The 21,128-nt window shown below is 34.1% G+C and overlaps 1 long non-coding RNA gene across 1 annotated transcript in view; it reads left to right on the forward strand.

The window, feature by feature from the left end:
• The first annotated feature begins 860 nt into the window (after nt 1-860).
• The window catches only part of LOC105863045 (uncharacterized), a 29,700-nt gene continuing 9,432 nt past the window's right edge, over nt 861-21,128 (forward strand). The window contains exons 1-3 of the long non-coding RNA XR_001150339.2: nt 861-897; nt 5,213-5,278; nt 5,464-5,704. This is a non-coding gene — a long non-coding RNA (uncharacterized LOC105863045). The remainder of the gene's footprint in view (nt 898-5,212; nt 5,279-5,463; nt 5,705-21,128) is intronic.

Raw genomic sequence — 21,128 nt, forward strand, 5'->3', positions numbered from 1 at the left:
AGAGAGAGATGAGAGAGTTGTTGAGTTTCAGTCCTGCTCTATGACATCTATGACAAGAAAATCTAGGGATTTTCTTGATGTGAAAACCATTAGATCTTTTTTTGTTTTATAATAGTGAAAAAAGGTTTCTGATTATTATTTTCATATGAATTCCTATTTTTTTCAAGAAACGCTTTCTGTTTAAAGTAGAAGATCTCTATTTTAAAGTTACTTGAAATATTTTTCTGTGTATTTATGTCATCAACTAGATATACAATTAAAGTCAGTTCTTTCAGTGTTTAATTTTTAGGATTTAAAAAACTCTTTTGCTTTTGTTTTTTCTCAAATCAAAACTGTCCAATTCTTCCTCCATCCTACTCCCTCTTTTGTGTTGTAGATTACTGTTTTAAATGAGTTTTTGCTTTACTGTGCTACAGTTTCTTTTTAAGACCATATGTAAACAAATATGTTTGATTCTACCTCCCTTTAGAACTTATGACATAGAATGCTATAAATACTCTTTGGCAACATTTGTTTTCTAACTTACACATATGTTGTGAAAATCATACCATAACAGAATATAAGATCTTCATTACTTTTTCTTAAATATCTGCATAGTTATCAACTAGATAGATGTATCACAATATATTTAACACAGCCTCCATTCATGCATTTTGCCAGTATTTTTGTGTGATCAATTAAGTTTGAATTCCAACTTCATTTTATATTTTGCCCATGTATCCCTGGGATAATTTCTGGAAGTGAGCACATATAAAATTTCTCTAGTTACTGCAGAATTTCCTTTATATGGGTGTGTGCTGTTACCTTGCAACCATTAATGACAATATTTGTTACTTACTGGGAATTCTATGTTGAGCACCATTTGGGTTCTCCAATATCATCCATGGTGACATTAAAGTAAGGATTATTTTTTGACTGAGAAACTAGAACTCTTTTCTGGTATCTTTAAGTTCTACGTTCTGCCACATCAGTGACTAACCATCTCTATTATCTTAGATTAAACCTACCTCCAAAATAATATCCTTTGAGTTTTTTCTTAACTTTCTTTAACTTCCTTAACTTTGTTTAATTCTCTCACTTTCACTAACCAAATGATGTTTTTATTCATTTCTTTAAGTATTGTTTCTTTTACTTCAAATTCTTAAAATCCCTTAGCCTCCATAGTAATATTTCTCAAACCACACTACTGAATTCTCTGTGTTCCTCATAATGGCTAGATCATCCCGATATAAAACCACTACAGAATCATGCTATACTCTACCAGCTGAATTTAAAATAATACTCAGAATCACTTCCCTTTTATAAATTTAAAACATAGAGTAAAAAACACATATTCTGGAGTTGGACAGCTATCTGGGCCTGAATTCTGGTCCCAACATCTACTGACTGACTGCCTTATTGTACTATACCTAAAGGTTCTAAGCCTTATTCCTCTGTAGCTTCATCAATGTCTCTCATTTTAGCATGCTTCACTGTCCCCCTTGTCATTGTCTCTTTTTCTACTGCCTTGATTATTTACATGACAATTACTTTTAAAGAACAAAGAAAATACAAAACAGTTCTTTAGGTGTTGAGTTAGTACTACTTCCCAATCTCATGATGATTAGTCATCATAGTATTTTCGTACCACTAAAAAAGAGATTTTTTTGCTTACTTTTTCATGGGCTTTATACTACATTCTAATTTTGAAATGATATCTGCTTCTAGAACTGTCTATATAACTAGGCTTCTATATTCTAATTTCTAGTTCTGCTGTCATAATTTGTAATTATGGACATTTATACTTATCCATACAACTTCAAATTAAATTCATTATTCTTAAATTAGAATTAACTATATTTTCCCATAAGTCATTTCTTTTTCCTCAGATCTTTGTTTTTATGTGATATCATTATTTTGTCATTTAATATTTGTTTTCTTCCTTAGATCCCATACAATCATTTACCATGTTCTACAGTTCCTTTATTCCAAATGTATTTTTCATCTGTGTATTCATCATTCATTATGTAATAAATATTTAGTATTAATATAAAACTACTATATTCCAGTCATTTATATTAAAAACACTTTAGATATTAGAGGACCCAAAACACAGGTATTTCCATCACAGAGATTAATGTCAAATGTAGAAAACAAATAATTAAATAGGCATTAAAATAAATATAGTAAGTTCTAGGATAAAGAACATATAGGATATTAGAGAGAACAAACCAATATTGCCCATGTAGGCTATGAGGGGAAGGGCTTTTTCAAAAAAGGAGGAACTGACTTTCAAATTGAGAACTAAGACATTAGTAGGACTTAACCAAGAAAAGAGAGGAGGAAAAAAAAAATATCCCAGGCATGGCCAGGTACAGTGGTTTGCACCTAAAATCCCAGCACATTGGGAGGCTGAGGCAGGAGGATCACTTGACCCAGGATTTTGAGACAAGCCTGGGCAATAGTGAGATGGAATCTCTACCAAAAATTAAAAATATTAGGCAGGCATGGTGGTATTCACCTGTAGTCCCAGTTACTTGAGAAGTTGAAGCAGAAGTATCGCTTAAGCCCAGCAGTTTGAGGTTGCAGTGAGCTATGATGGTGCCACTGCACTTTAGCCTGGACAAAAGAGGAAATCCTGACTGAAATAAAAGAAATCCTAGGCAAAGGAAATTTCTCTTAGAAATGTGCAGAATTGAAAAGGAACATGGTAATGCTGAGGAAAAATGGGATAATTTTTATGACTGGGCTGTAGTAGGAAAGGGGAAATGGTCAAAGTTAAACCTACAGAAGGGACAAGAAAGGATAGAAGGGAAAGAATGGCCAGATAAAGGACATAATGACTAGCTTAAGGAATTTGAAGTTTAAATTAAGTTAGAGTGAGGGAGATGACTTAATCAGCTCTTTATATTTGAATGCATCTTAGTCTAGCAAAAGCAGAGTATATCCTAGAACCAAGGTGATCAGTTAGGACATTCTTAACAGTCAATGAAATGATAAATAATAGATAATATTTATCTAAGGCAGTAATATTTTTAACAAAGAAACAAATTAATAAATGAAAAACCCCAAATTCCTGTGAGTTAAACAAGAACATAGGTTGGCATACTCTGGCTTGGGTTTACCAACTTGTCTTAGTCTCTTTTTATCTTGCTTATCACAAGAATGCCTTGGGTAATTTATAAAGAAAAAAAAATTACCTTTTACAGTTATAGGAGCTGAAAAGTACAAGATTGAATGGCCCTGTCTGGTGTGGGCCTTCTTGCTGGTAGGGCCTCTCGCAGAATCCCAAAGTGGCACAGGGCATCACGTGGTGAAGGGTATGGGCATGATAGCTCAGGTCTCTCTTTCTATTCTTTGTAAAGCCACCAGTCCCAATCCCATGATAATCCATTAATCTGTCAACCCATTAATCCATCAACCCATGAGTGAATTAATCTATTCATGGAAGCATGAGAGCAAAGCCCTCATGACCCAATCACATCTTAAGGCCCCTATCCCCCCATTACTTCCATATTGGGAATTAAGTTTCAACTTGAGTTTTGGAGTGTACAAACATTCAAACCATAGCATTTCACTCCTGGCTTCCCAAAATTCACATCATTCTCATATACAAAGTAAATACATTCCATCCCCATAGCTCCGAATTTCTAACTCATTCTAGCATCAGCTCAAAGGTCCAAATTCCAAAGTTCCATCTGTGAAATCAAAACAAGTTATTTACTTCCAACATACAATGGCAAGACAGGCATAGGGTAGACACTCCCATTTGAAAAGGGAGAAATAGGCCAAAAGAAAGGGGTAACAGTCCTCAAGCAAGTCTGAAACCCAAGAGGGAAGATATTAAATCTTAAAGATGGAGGATAATCTTCCTTGTTTCCATGTCTAGTATCCTGTGCACACTGGCCTGGTGGTTGGACCCCCAAGAACTTACCAGGAAAGTCCCACCTCCATGGCTTTCCTGGGCTCAGCCCATACCTCAGCAATCTCAGGCTGGTCTTGCATGCTGGTGTCTCTACAGTTCTCAGTTCATGTTGGCAGCCCAGCTCCCATGGCTGGACTAGGCTGGCCTGGGCATTGCCCTGGTGAGGATTCCCTGCAGGGGCTCCACCGCTGCAACAACTCTTTGCCTGAGTCAACAAGTTCTTCAATGTATCCTTTGAAAACTAGATGGAAACTTTCATGCCTCCATAGCTCTTGAATTCTGGGCCTACAACATTAACACCATTTGGGCATCTCCAAAGTTTACAACTTGTACCTTTCGCTGTGGCAGGTAGAGCCACCCTTGGGACCACTTGAGCCACAGCTTCAGTTGCTAAGGGGCACTGTGATGGAATTCAGGGAGCAGAGACCAGAAAGGACCCTGGGCAGCAAAGTCATTTTAATTCAATTTTAGGTATTAATAATATAAAGGTTTAATGATCTAAATAATATACACGATTTTGGACTCTTTCACAAGTTCAAGTAAGAATAAATAACAATGAAATAAATTTCATTTGAACAAACAGAGAAGCTTTAGAAAGTTTGATTCAATGTTTCTTAAGCTTTGATTAGAGTTCTCTTTTTTTGTTTACATAATTCCTTTGGACACCTACAACTTGGCAAACTAAGATTGTTATTCTATGAACAACTGCAGTAGGTTATTACTCAGGCCATTTGATTTCTACTTTGTGAAACAGGAAGAGAAACGTGTATATATGCTTGGAATATGTTATCAGTAGTTCTATTTTATCTTTATATAATAATTCTGCATTTCTTTGTTTTTGCCAATATAACATTCTTCATGTGACATGTAATGATAAAATACATTTATCAACTATTTTATTGGTAAATTTTAAAGAACAGAATCATTTGCAATTGCCACATATAAAATGTTGAAGCAATGCTGTTCATATACCTGCTGGATAAATATTTGACTATAATATCTTATTCATTTCTAGGAATTCTTAAATTAGTAAGAAAAATAAACTGCTAATATGAATTAACAGTTGAAGGGAAAATATTACTGACAGATGTCACATCAAAAAAGTATAAAAATAAAAATAAGCTAACTTTATGGATTGAAGTTAATATTTAGGGAGGTGAACTCTGATGATTTTCCAAGATTAAAGGTTTAATCATAAGAGAATCCAACATTTTCCTTTCCTTCTCTCTGAACAGAACTGAATGTCTTTGTTGCCAGTCTAAATGTTAAGTACTGTTACTCTACCTTAAACTCCACTCCCTTTTTCAGTTGATTCTGCTTGGCTTATTAGCCTCCTGCACTCTGTGGCTCACAAATTCATCAGCTGATTTGAAGGTAAGAAATGCAATGTCAGTCTTACTTCTTTCCACCTGTCGTTTTTCTCAGGGAACTTGTTCTCTTGAATCCTGGCTGCCTTTACTATCTACAAGTGCAATTTTTACCTCTTTATCTCTGTAATATTGCCACAAGTGTTACTGGCTTCCCCTCTCTTTTCTGCTGCCCTCTGTTTGTCTTCTCAGCTACCCTTGAGCCTCACCACATGCCCAGAGTATGCAGAGGCACAGAGGAGAAAAGCACGATACAGACACAGAATGCTGAGCTCACCAGGATCAACTCTCCCTCCTCCTGTGGTGTTGGCTTCTCAGACTGTGGCTGCCTTGGCAGCACTCTGCAGCCTTAAACAGATTTTTATTTTTTGGATATTTTATCCAACTTTTCCCCAGAAAAGTTATACTACGAGCTAATACATAGATACAAAAGGTAAGCTTCTTTGATTGCAATTTAAAATCAACTCTTCGAACTATACTGACTTTGGTCACAAGCCAGACCATTCATCCAACACTTGAATGCATGTATCTGCTCATGACAGCATTTTTGGATATATTTGGAAGATGGAGTCAATAGGATTTGCTCACAGAAAGGATGCAGAGTGTGCAAGAGAGGAGCCAAGGATGATATTAAAGTTTTTGAGCTCAGCCACTGCAAAGTTGTTGTATCACTTACAGGGGCCAGGCTGTAGGGAGAGCTCTTTGAGGAGACAATTATGCAGGTATGTATATATATGAGTCTGAGTTTCAGAAGACAGACCTGGTTGGAGATATAAATTTAGGAATAAATTGATTCAATCTTAATGGATGAGATATATGAATGAAATCCCCTGTGTACTCCAATATAATAATATCCCAGGTACCTGTAATCAAAAATAGAAACCAAGATTGTGAAACTCCTTTTCCTGAAGCCCTCTCAAAATATGGCTGTTTTTAAATCCTGTAACCCTTATAACTCTAGGGCTGAAGCTAGAGTAGGATATTCCTAGTTTCCATTGTTGTTTCCAGTTTCTTTCTCTCTTCTTTCATGCAATACAGCCCAAGGAAGAGAGTTATGATGCAATAAAAAAAGTGAAATGTCTAGCATATGACAACTAAAGATTTTTACAGAAAATTTGCATTGCTATTGCATCCTTTTTTTCTCCTAGGGGTTCATTTTTTCACAATTACACTCTAACTGGCTTTTAGTTAAAAACCAAGTCATCAAACTAACACTGGACACACAATTAATGCAGCCATCTATCAAGTGACTCCCAGTGTTACTTTCCTTCACTTCACAATAAGTTTTGGCCCTGGTTCCATGTTATTCTCTGAAATCCTATTCTATCTTAATTTTTGGTGATTTTTATCATATATGTAGATTATCCTTCCCACACCCTGGTCTCTGAGTTCTAGGAAATATTCTATATCATTGTTATTATATTTAACCCTATCTTAGTCACTCACTCTAGGTTTTGCAATTTCTAGTGGCTTCAATGCCTCCGTAATCTCAGTTTTGAGCTTCCCACTATCTGACCAAAATATTTTACCCTGTATGCTTTCAACTCATTACCTCTAGTACCTCTACTCCAAAATTCTTTCATCCTATAAGTAATCCAGTGTTTCCAATAACTTTTTCAGTTTTCTCCACAAAAATGTTCTTTCTCTTTTCTATATGTGCAGAAAAGAGTTAATTATAGCAGGTCTGAAAGTGCTTATCCTTTAAAAGATCTTCTGTAAGGTTGGTGTTTGGGAACTTAGATTTTGAGAGGTTTTTTTTTACTACTATAATTGATAAAAGTGGCTCATTGTGCCTAAACTGTTCTCAGACACAATGTGGTTTGTGGTGAATACTGACACATGTTCTGAGAATCCAGAATTGTTCTACACATCTAACAGAGAATGCTTACCTGTCAAGCCCCCAACAGAAACCCTGAACACCAAGTTTACAATGAGCTTCTCTTTATAATGATATTTCATAGGTGTCACAACTCTTTGCTGGAAAAATTATTTGTGTCCCATGTGACTCCACTGGAAGAGGGCCTTTGAAAATTTGTGCCTTATTTACTCTGGTCTTTTCCCATGTGCCTTTCCCTGTGTTGGTTTTGCTTTTACTCCTTACTGTAATAAATCATAGCCATGAGTATGACTATTTGCTGACTGTGAGTCCTAGCAAATCACTGAAACTGACATCAGTCTTGGAGAGCAACATGGTGTACTCAACTTACACTTTATGGTCAATCATCCCAATTGTTCTCTTGATTGTCTCTCATTTCCCTTTCCCCATTTTCCCTTCTTTTAACTTACTGGCAGCATCTGTCTAATCCTTATTAATTTAAGGCTTTATTTATTCTGTGGCAGCTCCCATGTGCATGAATATTGCTAGGGGAAAGAACAAACAATAGCGAGTGATTTCATTTTTATTTCACTACCATACAACACAAAAGGCTGCTATTGATGTCTAGCAAAACCTAACTACATTTCTCAAGCATGATGCTTACCTATGCCCCTAGATAAATATTTCACAACTTGCACCCCCTCAATATTTCACTCACTCCTTCCTTATCCTTATTCTCAGCTTTTAAGTTTATTTTTCTGAGAAATTGAAACATACAAAAGTGAACCTTCTATACACCTTCCTAAAAGAATATGCCTTCCCTTCTTGTTACTATATATAAATTCCTACCCAAGGCATTCATGCCTAAACACAATGTTTTTACTTGTGAGCTAGTTGCATTCTCTCTTGCTTTCAAATGCAGAGATTCCATAATTACATGGTTCCTGTCTGCATCATCAACATTTTCCTCCCCACTGTACATACTCCCATCTGCATAAAAACATGCTCTTGTTTGTTTAAAATAAAAACAAAAAGCTTTCCTGACTGCACTTTCTAATTCCAAGAACCCTGCACAATCTTTCTGTTAAATTGATATCTCTATTATGTTTACTCAGTATGTTTGATGTCTCTATTATTTTATTTCTGTTTTTTCCCCCCCTAAATTTGCGCTAAGCAGGCATTTCTCCTCAAAACTCCAGTGAAACTCCTCTTGTCAAGGTCATGAATGACCACCATGTATCTCAATCCAATAGTTAACTCTCAATTGTCATCTTAAATGAACTTCCAGCAGCTTTTAATATAGTCAATCACTTCCTCTTCCTTGACACACTTTCTTTAGTTGGTTTCTACCTGTTTGTTTTCCAATTTCAGCAGCCGCTTCTCAGTCCTGCTATCTAATTCTTTCCTATTCATTAGCTTGATCTCTTCATATTATAGTGATCCACTGATAAATGTTGGGGCTTATATTTTTTTTTCTATTGAGCTAGATAGACATTTCCTAAAGGATGGGTACACACAGGCACAAAAAGACATAAAGAACATTGGAAACTAAGAAGGGGGAGTGTGTGGTGTGAGAGATAGAAATCTCATTTATTGGGTACAATAAACATTCTCCTCATGGCATATACACTGAAAGCCCTGACTTTAGCATTATACGGTATATCCATATAACAAAAACTTTTGTGCCTCCTTAATATTTTTAAATTTAAAAAAATTTAAAAACTAATAAAAGTCAATTCCTTTAATGTATGTTAATTAATAATTAATAATCAATTCTTTATACATGATGTGTATATGTGAAATACATATATTTTATATATAATTTCATGAGATGCATAATTTCAAGTTTCAGCCATTCTCTTTCTCAGATGCCAGATAGTGTGAGAAGAAATCAATCCCACGTGGATTCAGACCAGTTCATAAGACAATCACTAAATAAAAACTAAAATTGTTTAAAAAGTAAAATTGACTTGAGAAATAGAATTTTAAAAAAAACAGCCATCATGCAGCAAGACCTGTGTCTAGCCCTTTCTCACTGGTCTATGATGGAAGAGGGGTAGCAATTTGTGTTGAGAAAACTGAGGAGATAATTTACATCTTAGCCCATTGTGGTTGAATGCCAGTCCTTCACATTCAAAGACCAGGCTTTAGTCAATAACACAACCTTGCCAGATAAACATTAAGGAAGCTGAAGAGGCCAAAGTCTGACACTTTTCTGTGTAGAGACCGATTTAGTCTTTACTTTTATTAGAAGGTGTTGACACTATCATTTTTATTAAGCATTTGATGAAAATATATTGGGTGCCCTTTCATACATACCAACATACAGCTTTTTCCAAGGCTTCTTCCTTTCTCCCCAGACAAGATTTGCAAAACTATAATATAACCTACTGCCCAATTTCAACTTTTTCTTTTATGGATCTGTCCCTGAGGCTGCATGACAGTTTTGCTGAAATTGAGCCAATGCATCTCAGATGATCACACACAGGGTGGTCTGTCTGCAGCTTTCACTTTCCAAACATCCGTGACTATGTGAAATTGCTTTGTGTTGTGCTAGGAGCACCTTCTGCCCAAATGCCTGTGGCTTCCCTATTTCATCTCATCCCTCAACGGATGTTTGGGATTCTCTCCTACAGTCACTGCCACCCTTATCTATGAGAAAAATCCCTACTGTTTGCAGATTCTTTCTTCTAATCCTGCTTGCTAAGTGATTCAGCAGAAGAGCATAGATCTTATCTTTTTCAACTTTGTATTCTGGGCATCTTGTAGAAGTGCAGCATTTTATACAAAAGAAGCACACAATAATGCTTGGTGTGTTTACATGAACTTTCCATTTTGAATATGAAGGAGAGAGAGCAATCACTCTTCTTCCAAACTTCTTTTCTATCCCCAGAAATATCCTCATGAGAAAAAAAAGTGATTCAGGATTCTTTGAGATTTAAAAGGCCAGTTTATTCTATATGCATGTCATGGCCACCTGGTTAATCTCTAAATAGTTAGTAGATTGTAAACACAAACTATAAAATAGCAGAAAAGCACACACTAATTCTTAAAAACAGTATGGTCAACTTAACAAAGATTTGAAAGTGAGAAAATCTATATGTTAATATTAAACCAGACCCTGACCTCAAGTTGTGCTGGAGTTTGTTCCATAATCATAACATTGGTATACCCCATAAAATAGACTCTTAACACATAAACTCCTCCTCAAATTTCCTGGGTCCACTGCTTCTTGAAGAATAGCTCCCCTTACTCTATTTGTTTTCCATAAAGGGCACTTCCCTTAAACCTTATACAATCATCATGCTTCCTGGCTTCAACTTCCTACCATCTACTTAGAGTGATTTGGATGTACTTACTCTCAATGTCCAGGCACACTCTGAAATTTTCTTGGTTTCTCCTCCTTTATATTAGAAAAACAAAAAGCTTGCTCTTCATAAAAGTTCTCTCACTTCTGTTTCCAGAGCTACTCCCCACTCTGTTCCAAAAAAAGAGAAAATCCTCAAGTCTGAGAACTGCTGATTATATATGAGCAATAGGAAACTTAATCATAATGTTGCTGCCACTTACAGATAAAACTTTGTCTTTCAATTTCTTGGTTTTCTTAGGAGTAGGGCCTCAAATAGACCAGACTCTGCCACAGCCTACTCTGTTTGTTATATTGTACTACATTAGAGAATGGGAAGAAAGCCTTCACAAAAGAATTTCTTTTGGATTTCAAATGATTCATAATTTCCCCATGATTCCACTTGTCTCTAGACCTGAAGACTGAATCATGTGTCCATGTGGTAAAAGGTGGGGAGTAAGCTTTAATAGCCCCTCCAGTGAAGAAAGCTTTTAAAGACAGATTTACTTTAGAGTGCAGCTCCCCTACAGAGTAACTCCGTAATCCTCAGGAAGTTACTCAACTTCTCTCTAATTTCCTCATAAAATAATAATGATAACTTTATTATAAAAATTAGATGAAAGAATGCATAAATATACTTTGTAATTCCTGGCATGTCATAAACACTCAAAAATACCTACCTGTGTTTCTAGTTTACGAGATAAAATAGATAATACCTAAAGTAAGGAATTCAGGTGTGTGATCTTTTAGATAATATTTGAGTAACTTTCTTTATACAGAGCAATCACATCTCTTGATAGGTCTTTATGATTTCACTCATTTTGAAATGTATTCACATATTAGTCATTGAGATCATTTACTTACTATCATTAGTAAGTAAAGACAGTCCTTACATCTAGGGTACATAAAAAAGAAGTATGTAGGGGAAAATTAAATGGCAATTCACTTGATTTCTAGAGACATGTTTCTATAACTGCAGAATGAGGCAGGAACTAGAAAGAAAAATAAAATTAAGAATAGATATTTTCTGTACATCCAGAAATAGTCTAGTATGCATATAAACGTACACTAAATTATTGGAATGAATTATGATAATGTTATGATATAGGGAAGAATATCAAACATGCTTCAAACAGAAAGGTCATGGAAGTTTCCTTTGAGAAGGGGAAGTTATTGCTGGATCCTAAAAATGAGTTAGAAATAGCTAGGAAGGAAGTTGGGATGGCATGCTGGAGAAATAAACCAGAATTTACAAAGATATATGGCTAGATGGAGCAAGACATGGTTTAAAAATTCAAAGATAGTCTGTACCTCTGGAGCAAAGAAAAAGAAAAATATTAAGGGTAATGAGGTTGAAAACATAAGTGGAGGCCAAGGCCTTGCAAAGATTTAGGTCTTCTCACAAGCATACAGAGATTTTAAAGGACCTCAGCAAGAAAATAGCATGGTTAGGTTAAAAGAGGAAAATAAATTGGAAAAGGTCAAGAGAAAAATGCAAGTAGATTACATGGGGAGCTATATAAGCAAACAACATGAAAAGCAATGGTAGCATACACAACAATAGTGGCAGACAGCTAGATTAGATTTTCTGACTCTTTAAGTGTGACTTACTGAATGGGTCCTAACTAAGGGCATGTAAGCAGAAGTGATGTGAGCCACTTCCAAGAGTAGATCATTAAAAAATTCAATATGTACAATTCCATGTTCTCCCCTATTATCAGCTTAATGCAGATGCAATAAAGTTATAAGAAAGGGAGAGCTACATGATAGAACTAGACTGCATCCCAGAACTACCGTATTAGAGGGAGTTTCTGTCAACCAGCTATCACCAATCTTGGAATGTTTTCTGAACGAAATATTATTTTGGTTGTCTTGAGCTATTACACATTAGGGAACTATTTGTTACAGCAATCTAAATGCTCTCAGTAATACAATATCTAGTAAATAGAATAGACAGGGCTAGGTAATTGCTTGGTTATATGACCTGAAGGATACATAACTGAATAGAACTATGGTGAAGGCTTTGGAGTCAGATTACTTGGGTTCATGGCTCATCTCAACAACTTCCTAATTATTCAAGCATGAGCAAGTTATAAAAACTCTCTGAAACACTTTCACTAATTTATAAATTGGGACTACACTTGATACCCAGATTATATAGTAGCTAAAAAAAATTTGAGTATATAAAAAAATTATGAGGAACATTCTCAAGTATATAGAAGATATAAGATCCTATTATCATTTATATCAATATATTAAGGTGTAAGTAATATATTAATGTATTAGATATTAGTATCAGCATCACACAGGAGGAAAATCTGATGAAGGAGTAAAAGTTATCAGGATACTCTTTGGAGTCTTGAGTATAATCTGCTTTTAGATAACCAAGCAGAGACGTCAAATAGACAATTGGATATAGGGGTCTGACACTCAAGAGAGGTGTGGGATAAAGGTATAAACTTGAAAATATTTTGCAAACATCTGATCATTAAAGGCAGGTGTATGAATGTGTCTAAGTATATAGAAGAAGAGAAGTAGAGAATAGAGTCTGGGGCTGATCTTGAGGACTTAAAACAATTATTGGGAGGACTGAGGAAGATTAGCTTGCAAGGAGACTGAAGAAATAGTCCAGAGAGATAGGTGAAGCTATTGTCACAGAAGCCAAGGGAAGAGTGATGTTTCAGGAAAAAGGAAATTTTCATGACATTAAATTCTGCTCATAGGTTAAATAAGGTGAATTTCTTGATATCAGATCACTGTCTTAATTTTAACCTTGGTTGTTAGAGCTAAATACTTATTTTCTGGATTTTCTCTTTAACCCAAGATTTATTCAATTGTATTCTATTTTATTTTTGATAAATATATAGTGTTGTAATCACAACAGACTCTATTAGTTTTTAATATTTTTCCTTATTGGCATTAATATTCTTATATTTTGTCATAAAACATAGTGTGATGTTTTTTAGTACTTTATTTAAAGTTCCTTTGTTGTATCATCACAACCTAATACTTGCTTAATGTTGTCAAGTTACAAACATACTCAATAAGTATACTCTGTTGTTGGTGTAAATACATACCTATTAATTCTAGGTAATTATTAAATTATTAAAATCCTCAATTACTTCATTAATATTTTTGTCTCCCAAGCTTATCATTATTAGAGAAGCATGTGTTAAAACCTCCAACTCCATTTGATGATGTATATTGCTCTTCTCCATATAAGTTCATAGTCACTGTATTTTATGGAGCAGATTTCTCCTTTACCATATATTAATAAAAGTCCTCTTTTTCTCTGCTGATGCTTTTTCCTTCTTGAATTCTATTCTTTGATATTAATTTGTTACCCAGGTAACATCCTGTGGGGGTAGAAAGGTGAGGCTGGGATACAGCTCAGTTCTTAGAGCTTTTCTCATGTGGTCCCATATGGAAATGCTCCATACTCATTTACCTTTAGTGGGGAATTCTGCCTAGAGGGAGTGCCCTGTTCTTTCAGCTCAGCTGTTTCCTTTAGTTGTATCACCCTGTGTTGATGGGCTCAGAAAGGGTGGTCAAGGGCAGGCTCAGTGCTGTCCTTTTTATTACAGGATCGTCAGGAAAGTTAGGTGTTAGCATTTCCCACTGAATCCAGCTGTCAAAAGGCTGGATATCCTATTGTTTTGCCTTTCAGTGATGGCAGTGTGGGAAATGAGGGATTTGATACAATGTAAAGGTCAAAAACTTGTGTTAATGAAAAGGTTCTTCTTCACCCATTACCCCACTAGCCCCTCCACTGCTCTGGGTTGCCAATTTCCACCTTTTTGAGACCCAGACAATTTCTTTTCTCTGAGTATTTTTTCAAACAATTTTATATGAGTATCTCAACTGTGTCAGTCTCCCTCCTACGGCATCTCTAGGGTTACAACTGAGAGATGAATTCAGCAGCCCACATTAGTTTGTCATCTTATTAGGAACCAGAAGTCAATTTTGATATACTGTAGAAATCTAATTCTTCAAACTGACAAAATTGATATTTAAATCAGGCTATTGTAATAATCCTCAAGCAGATTGCATTGCAGGTGTCTAAAAATCTTATAAATAACCTTTTCTAACAAGCAGTCTGCTGTATATCATCCAAAATGAGAAAGTAAGGGTATGTACTTTAAAAAGTGCACATTTTAAACTTTTGCTCTGGTGAAATATGCACAAATACCAGGCTTAGATTCAGACGTTGGTGGGGCTTGAGTTACTATAAGGCCTCAGGAAACCGGATCTTTACTGATACTGTTTCTGATTAATTGTCATATAACCAAAACAATCAAGCAAGCAAGCAAGCAAACAAACAAACAAACAAAAAAACCCCAAAGAACAGAAGACAGCATAGAACCAAAAGAAACTAATTGTGACTGCAAAGATTATTCTCTGAACCCAATTTTTAAAGAGATGTATATAAGATATCAGTTGTCATGTATAACCAAAAACAAATTAAACAACAGCACACACTTTAAGAACAGGTTCAGGAAAATCTGAGCATAGAATGACAAAAGTGTAGTAAATGCTAACATACCTTAAAAAAATACCTTTTGTAAAGCATATTTATGAAAATAAGAAAAACAATAACTAGAAAATTTAGGATCATTGCTGAGGCAGATAGTATCTCATATAAAATGATATAGATAGAGCAAAAGTAGTCATTTTCAAATTTGCTTTTACATTTTTTATTAAAGTCACTGTTTTTAAACTGAAAAGACTAGAATAAACATGGACAAAGAAACTGAGTGTGTGAGGAGATAGCTATATTAAGTGAAGTCATTTCTCTGGACCTAGATGAATCTCAATTCAAAGCCATGAAAAAGCAACACCAACAAAAAGCAACTAACACCCCTGCTCTTTGAGAATGAACTTTATCTACAGCCCTTGCAAATTAGAAAGAGCTTTCATGATAGTGAAGACTGATCAAATGGAGGAACCATGGTTGTTCATAACTGAGGAAAGCAGGAACATAAGCATCAGGGTGTGGTGGGTAAATAGTCCTGCCAAACACCGTAACAGTAAAGGGTTTCATTTTTAAGTCAATTGCTAACCCAGTAAATATATGTCGAAAATGTCAATCACAATTTCACTTTATGTTCAGGGCTGCAAATAAATGGATCACTATAAATAAAGTCAATGAAGTTGCTCCTGTGTGCCAGACTGAGGAATAAAACTATGTCCCTGGAGTAAAATATTTCACAATTAGAGGAGGTAGATAAAAAAAATAGTATTTATAATATAGAGAGATAAATAACATATGAGTGATATCTATGTAGGATATGTTGAACACATGGTTTAAACATTGTGTGCATAGTGAGGAGATATAAAATTATTTTCAGTTAAAAGGTGTTTAGAAAGATAACTATCTTGGAAAGTTTCCCTAAATATCACTTTCAGATCATAAGAGAATTTTTTATTTGAGCTAATTTTCACAGATGGTTTACAGGAATTTAACAGATCTTTGAGTTCAATTGTTCTATTTAAATACATAGCCAATTCTTAATTATTCTTGGATCAATTTACTAGATTGTAGATTAACTGTGATTAAGGAGTAAGTTCACTCTGTACACAGCTGGATTCTTTATTCTTTTCATTCTATAGATTTTCCCTTGTATGCTGATGACTACCAAATCAATTTTTCTAAGCCTAGACTGTCCTAAATTTTGGATTCATATATGCAACTGTAGTCCATCATTTCTACTTTGATGACACATAGGTTCCCAAAACTTAATATTATTCAAACTAAAGTTATCCTCTCTGAAATCTAGTGCTTTATTTTAAGTGTATTTTAATGAGAAAATGAATTATACTGCTATCCACCCTGGCTGAAAACAAAAATCAGTTTGAGATCTCTCTTTTGTTAACTATAGATGATCAATCATAGACTGTCTACAAATTTTAAAAACTACATATATACTATTGTTGTAGGTACAGGAGGTATTTATTAATTCATTTATTTATAAATATTACAATATACACTTACCAGACATTATGGTTGCATAAACAGTTTCTGTAAATATTTTAGCTCATAAGGAGGAAATTGTTTTTCAGTTTTCCATTTACATAAATACATCATTATAACATATGACCTGAACTCAAGTAAAAGTTTAAAAGCATCTACTACCTCTGTGCACATAACAGGAGCTAATATTCATATGAAAAAGTAAATTCATAGCATATTGTGTCATGATACCGTTAAAATAATTATAGTGACTCAGTGTACTCAATTATTTAAAAACGTTGTAAAATAAAAAACATGTATGATAAAGTTATAATTAAATGATCATTATTTATTTATTTTTTTAATTGAGACAGAGTCTTGCTTTGTTGCCCAGGCTAGAGTGAGTGCCGTGGCATCAGCCTAGCTCACAGCAAGCTCAAACTCCTGGGCTCAAGCAATCCTGCTGCCTCAGCCTCCCGAGTAGCTGGGACTACAGGCATGTGCCACCATGCCCGGCTAATTTTTTTTAATATGTATATTAGTTGGCCAATTAATTTCTTTCTCTTTTATAGTAGAGACGAGGTCTTGCTCAGGCTGGTTTTGAACTCCTGACCTTGAGCAATCCGCCTGCCTTGGCCTCCCAGAGTGCTAGGATTACAGGCGTGAGCCACCGCGCCCAGCCATTATTTTTAGATTCATATAATAGAGAACTTTTTATAAGTATCTTTACAAAGACATTTCTTTGCTTTAAAAGGTAAAACAATTTATTCTGAACTGCTTAAATAACTTTTTAACAAACACATCAATGTAATTATGCATTTTAAATTCTATTGAGGAAATACTATCTTATGCTATAATATAAACCTTGATTACCTTACACAGAATGAAATAAGACAGTCACAAAGAGACAAATACTGCATGAGTCCACTTATATGAGATATTTAAAGTAGTCAAACTCTTGGAAATAGAAGGTTGATTGGTAGATGCTAGAGGCTGGGGAGAGGAGGAAAAGAAAATTACTCAATGAGTAATTTTGGTTTTACAAGATGAAAAGTTCTATAGACTGTTACACAACAATGTTCATATAGTTAACACTACTGTACACTTAAAAATGCTTACAATGGTAAATTTTATGTGATGTATTTTTTTACCATGATAAAAAAAAACAGGAAAATATAAATAGTTTCTGAAGGAGTTTTGCTATACCATTTATGTGCTTATCAGAGCTATTGAAGACAAACAGCAAAGTTAGGAATTACATACATACGGTTTGTATTTAAATGTGTCCAAGGATTCTAAATGGTACAAAAATCATCTTTGCCATCAGAAGACAGAAGTTAGTTTAGAATCCATAGTTATTAGTTATTTTGCCACACATCCAAAGAAACTAGGAAATCTTCTGTTTGCTGTTTTTTGTTTCCTCAACGTGTTGAATTTAAAAACTGCTTTAGATGCAGTGTTAAGATATTTTTTTTTTGCTTAACAACTTCAAAAGTTTTACTAAATATTTTTAACTATAGGTTTTAAAACCTGAATTTATTTAGCTATTATACAGTTACCCCATGGTTTAATATTTTATAACAATCTCCTATGCTTGTAATTTGTAATCAACTTGTGTTTTTTTCCCCATGTTTTAATTTTCTGTTGTGCAGATTTTGGAGAAAAGTATAATTCATTTTTAAAATAAGCAGAACATTGCCAAAATCATGGGCTCTCTTTCAGTTTATGGAAAACCACTTAGTTGCTTTGAAATCATGTTTTTACTATAAAGTTATGTTTAATACCAATATTGATTTTAGAATATTACCTTAATTTATCATTTCAAATAGTATTACATAGCTTTTCTGTTCTTCGGTTGTATGTTATAACATAGAAATTTATTTCAGAAGATAACCTAATTGGTGGCTTTTCAAGTCTAAAAATGCTTTTATAAGATTACCATCTCGTATTATTTAATAACATATGTATGAGTCCTGAGATAATATAATTCATAATATAATCATGCCTAAAATTATGTTTTCAGTAATATGTACCAAATTTCCTAATGTTTCTGCACTCTTAACATGATTGTTCTATTGTTTCAAATTAGTTTCAAGTGATATACATTCTGTATCAAAAGTGACCTCAGAAAAATCAAAATGCCCAAGTTCAGTCTTCTTCTACCCATACAGACTTCTCCCCTTACTTGGGACTCAGATTCAAAGATTCACTCAATGAACTAATTATTTAATTGATAAAGGGAAATATAAAGAGAACTGTCAACATTCAGTGGTTCATTTTAACCACTATTTTCTTAAAAAAAAACACATTTAATATTCATAAGAAATAATATTACCTTAAATTATCTGTGATTTCTCTCCATATAACCGCTGAATGAAAACCATAAAGAACTATGTATATTATGGAACTTGAAAAACATCTTGTATGACCAGAAATGTAGGACTTGATCAGAGATATTCTAGAAAATTGAACATCTAAATGAAGTTTTTAACTTGATCCTTTTCTTCCCATAACTTTCCTAACAGTTCTATGGAAATTTACCTGTTTCCTTCCTGCTAAGATAGATCTCACTATACCAGTAATTATGCAGAGAAAACAAAACAAAACAAAACAAAATTGTTACCTACAAAGCAAGAGTTCTATATCTCATTAAATCAGAAAAGAAAAAAAAAAATCTTTTAACCTTTTCCTCAAGACATAGGTGCCTATTCACCCTATATCTATGTCATTAAGTGTTCCTTCATGATTCTTCCCAAAACAAAGACGGTCTACTCTAAAACACTTGGTATTGATATCTCTACCAATAAACATATAAATGACCATGGCCAACAATTTATACATAACTATATCATTTATGGGAAAAAAAGAAATATTTAAGCTGATCAAAGGCGGTAATTTTCTAGTATTTCTGGTATACTAGTAAGTCATTTCTACATAGATTGAAACAATGAGGTATGTGGTAAATGCCAGGCTCAAAACAACGTGTAACACTGCTTAACTACAACTAAATATCTTCTGTACTTGATACTCTATGAGAATGTATATAGGTAAAATGATTAATATAACAAATGTGTTTTGTTGAGAAATATTTTTGAACAAATCTTGTATACAAGGCACTGGGACTATGAGAGTTACTAAAAGGTCAGTGTCACTGTTCTTATAGATGCTAGTAAGGCAACATCAAAGAACAAATTATACATTAAATAACAACTTGGATAAATACCTGCTACAAATAAGCAATGCAATAAGATCCCATGACAAGATTTGTCCTAATAGACATTAGGGCAGGGATGGGAAATCTTTTCATGTTGGAAGGCCACATTAATTTGGCTGTAATCAAATAAAATACATATTCAAGAAACTTCAATTAGATATACTTAAAAATGTACATTATTTGGTAAAAATCTAACTATACCTAAAAATTTTAAAAAATGAAAACTATTTGTTAATTTTAAAGTTAGCTAACCTTTTAATGACTTCATTGTGTCTGCTTTTTGTTGAAAAGCATTTGAATATTTGGTTGCAGCATGGAGGCCCAGGGTTTCAGTTGATCTTCTTGATGGGCATCAGTCATTTGTGACCTTATGGGAGTCTTGACTTAAGTAAGGTAGGAGAATGTAGATTTGCAGCAATAAGTTGTTGAAAAACAAGAAAGCATTTTTTGGGCATGCTGCCAAAGGCATGAGTATTCTGCTGCATTTTTCCATGTTTCAATTTGAACTTTCTTAACATCAAACAATGATTTTAATATATCATTTACTGAGAGCTCCGTCAATTCCATCTGTAGTTCTTTAGGTGCCTTGGTGGTATCAGCTAGGTGAGGCTGATATGGTAATTTGAGTGTGATGTCATGATTCTCAAAGTCAGTGAACGTTTCATTGTATTCTCCAATTAATAGGTTTATAACAGCTATATATTCTTCAAATGATTTGCATATATCATTCTGCACACCAATAACCTTTGCTAATTGGGAAAAATGTTCACCTAAAATTTCCTTTTGAAGAATTTTTTTTTCAAAATGCTTGGATTTTTTTTTTGCCGTGTATCATATATAGACTTAGTTTTACCTAGCAAAGAAATATTCAAGTCATTTTGAATTGACTTGATATCACACAGAAATGCTGCATTCCCATGGAAAACTTCTTTCAATAATTTACATTGCTGATTCTGTTATTTATAAAATTTAACTATCTGTTCTTGCAGAGTTAAAATTTTGGCTAACACCTGTCCCTGCTCTAGCCAGTGCACTTTAGAATGATATAACAAATCCACATTGAATACCCCATCATTCAACATTAGCATGTAATTAAACTGATGATACTGTGTTGCATTTGCACAAATATAGTTAACAATACTTATGATCTGTTGCAAAGGGTCACTTAAAATAGTAACTTTAACATAGAGATTTTGCTGATGCAAGATACAATGAAAAGAAATGAGAGCATCTGGATCTGTTAATACTTTTTTTACTTGTACGATAAACCCTTAATGTTTTTCTATCATGGAAGGTGCACTATCTGTACATACACTCACCAAATTTACCAAATTCAGTCCAATTTCACAACATTTATCTTGAAAGTTGTTGAAGACATATATTTCGGTGTTCTGTTCTCAAGAATGCCCAAAGTGAGTAAGTCTTCATAGCAAAGGGTATCTTCTGTTATGACCGGAATGAAATACAAAACCTGCACTGAGTCAGTAGTATCAGTTGATTCATCCAAAGTGATTGAATAATATATATTTGC

Source organism: Microcebus murinus, chromosome 13 (assembly GCF_040939455.1).
Source record: "Microcebus murinus isolate Inina chromosome 13, M.murinus_Inina_mat1.0, whole genome shotgun sequence".
Classification (NCBI taxonomy): domain Eukaryota; kingdom Metazoa; phylum Chordata; class Mammalia; order Primates; family Cheirogaleidae; genus Microcebus; species Microcebus murinus.